Here is a 2,561-nt window from a genome sequence, read left to right as displayed (position 1 = left end):
GTGGTGGAGGTGGTGGGAGTAGCAGAAGTATGAGAAGAGGATAATGATGATGAGGAGGAGGAGTACGTATAACTATGATATCAATGATGATGATGCAGAAGATTAAAGCAACAACAACAACAGTATCGGCAGGTAGATAGGTATCAGCTAGACAGAGCGAGAGAGAGTTTTGGGTGAGCGAGAGCCAAAAAGATAATGTTAAAATCTATGGACGTAGGAAGCAAGAAGAGTGAATTTCAATTTTTAGTTCCAGTGGTGGTGGTGGTAATGATGATACTGATGCAAATAAGAGTGTTAATGATGATACTTGTGATGAATGGTAATGATGATGGTAGGGACGACGATGATGATTTTAGTGGATGTGATGACAGCGGTGGCACTGTTAACGATGGCGATAAATGGTGAAAAATGGTGCAATTAATAGGACGTGGCACCATGCACCGGGCACTAGCTGAACGTACTCCAAGATATCGACGTGCCAAATTGTACGTTAAATAGAACGTTTAGAAATTGCAGTGCTCAAGGTATAGATAGGAAAAATACTATAACTTCTAGACTATTGCTAACATATCGCAAAAAATACATTCAAAGTTACAGCTGCACAGATATAGCTTCTTATGGATGCTAATTTCTCTAGGTAACGGTAAATGGTAAGGGTACCGCTCACAGTTGCCGGTTAGGAAAAAATATTAAAACCGCGTTCATTTTTAAACTTTCAAACTAAAAAAAACACACACACACACACACACAAACTCTACTATTGACTAACCACAGGAAAACATTACATAGGACCATGACTAAACGTGGTGACATCGTACATGACAAGAAAAACGCCACGCCGTCTGCTGATAGTGAGTTCGGGTGCGTGCCGTGTTACTCAGTCGACTTCGTGCTGTGGAGGGAGGTGTTCGCTGGGGGAAGAGTGACGTAATTGCTGAGAGGCCTTGCCAGAAGTAAGATTCTCTCTCTCTCTCTCTCTTATACCGTATTTTCACTTTTGCTTAGTCGCATTTATTATTTTTATTATTATTGGCTCCACATCCCTATTTGCTTGTGACGTCACATTTGCAGCGGAGGTTGTCAGGTTGCAACAAGATATGAACACGATAATGGTGCTAGTCACGAAGCAGTGCCATGGAAGGATGTAGAACCGTAATATTGTAGTCTGCCATTGAGCTACATGAAATACGCTACAAAATGAAAATTGAATGAAAATCTGGGCCGTGATTGAGGAAGAATAGCCTAGATTTACGTTTAATAAGTTCAAATAATCAAAAATTTGTTAAATACATATTATTAATGAACTGAAAATGAAAAATCAGTGTTCTTCCGTTTTCTCCTGTTTGCCTACCGTTTTTCTTCCCTTTTGTTTTTGTACTTGTCTTCCGTTTTTCTTCCGTTTTCTTTTTTCCTTGTCTTTTGTTTTTAACTTCTGTTTTTCTTCCGTATTTTGGTTTTGCTTTTTCATTTTTTTTTTTTAATTTGTCGTCACCAAGATATGTACGGTAGTCCTCAAAATGTTATGGTCTTTTTATAGGTAAGTAAATTATATGATTATTTTTTGTTATATAGTAAAGTATAATGTAAATCGCCACAGCTGTAATTTTTGTAATATAGTAAAGTACTATGTAAATTGCCACAGCCGTCCAAAATTTCCTTTATTTACACCCACGGCCGTATTCTCGTCGGATAAGGGCTGATTCACACTATACGTAACATCATCGACACGTAACATACCGTACCGGACCGACAAAATGTAATTCAATGGTATAACCCTTGTTGCATTCACGCTACACCGGACCTGCACCTCACCTGCACGGACCGTCACCGGCAGTTGTCGGTCACGTTTCTCGGCGAGAATATTTTGCTGTGTCTGTCCGGTAACGTTCAGGTCTTGGTCCTGTACTGGGTGGAGAGGGTGACCATGGGACCGGCACGGGTACCTACCGACACCAGCAGCTGAGCTAGCGAGCTGCCTCAGTTGAGATCGCGCTCTTGTTCAAGATGGACGAAAGGAAGTGTTCCTTTTACTTATAGCCTCCTTAGTTAATGTAGTAACTCATTAAACGGATACTCGACGTGTTCTGAAGTACTGATGACATTTTAATTCATCATCATGCAGTTCTTTATGTACAGTAGTGTAAAATACTCTCCTGTTTTCCCTTTTACTTAATTTGTGCAGCCAGAGTCGCTTTTGTTTTGTTCTGATTCTTTGATTCTCTTCTTCCTCTTCCAAAAGGAGCGCCATTACTGTACTGCCAAGTCTGTCTATTGTCAGACGTTCTAATCCCGTAAGGGGTGGCCACAAACAAATCGCCCCCATGTCGCCCTGTTCCCCATTTCACTGCCCTGCTTCCAGCTCACACCCCCCTCTCTCATATACCTCTCCACTCCATCCCTCCATCTCATCCTTGACCTTCCCCCCTCACTCACATACGCTTCTCGTCAGTCTCTCACTCTCCATCCTCTCCACATGGCCAAACCACCACAATGTATTTCTCCTAACGCTTCCTATCACATCCACATCCACACCACAATGCTCCTTCACATCCTCATTTGTC

The sequence above is a fragment of the Coenobita brevimanus genome, chromosome 41, assembly GCF_032717465.1.
Source record: "Coenobita brevimanus isolate Jiangsu-jjx chromosome 41, ASM3271746v2, whole genome shotgun sequence".
Classification (NCBI taxonomy): domain Eukaryota; kingdom Metazoa; phylum Arthropoda; class Malacostraca; order Decapoda; family Coenobitidae; genus Coenobita; species Coenobita brevimanus.
This window is presented reverse-complemented; position numbering follows the sequence as displayed.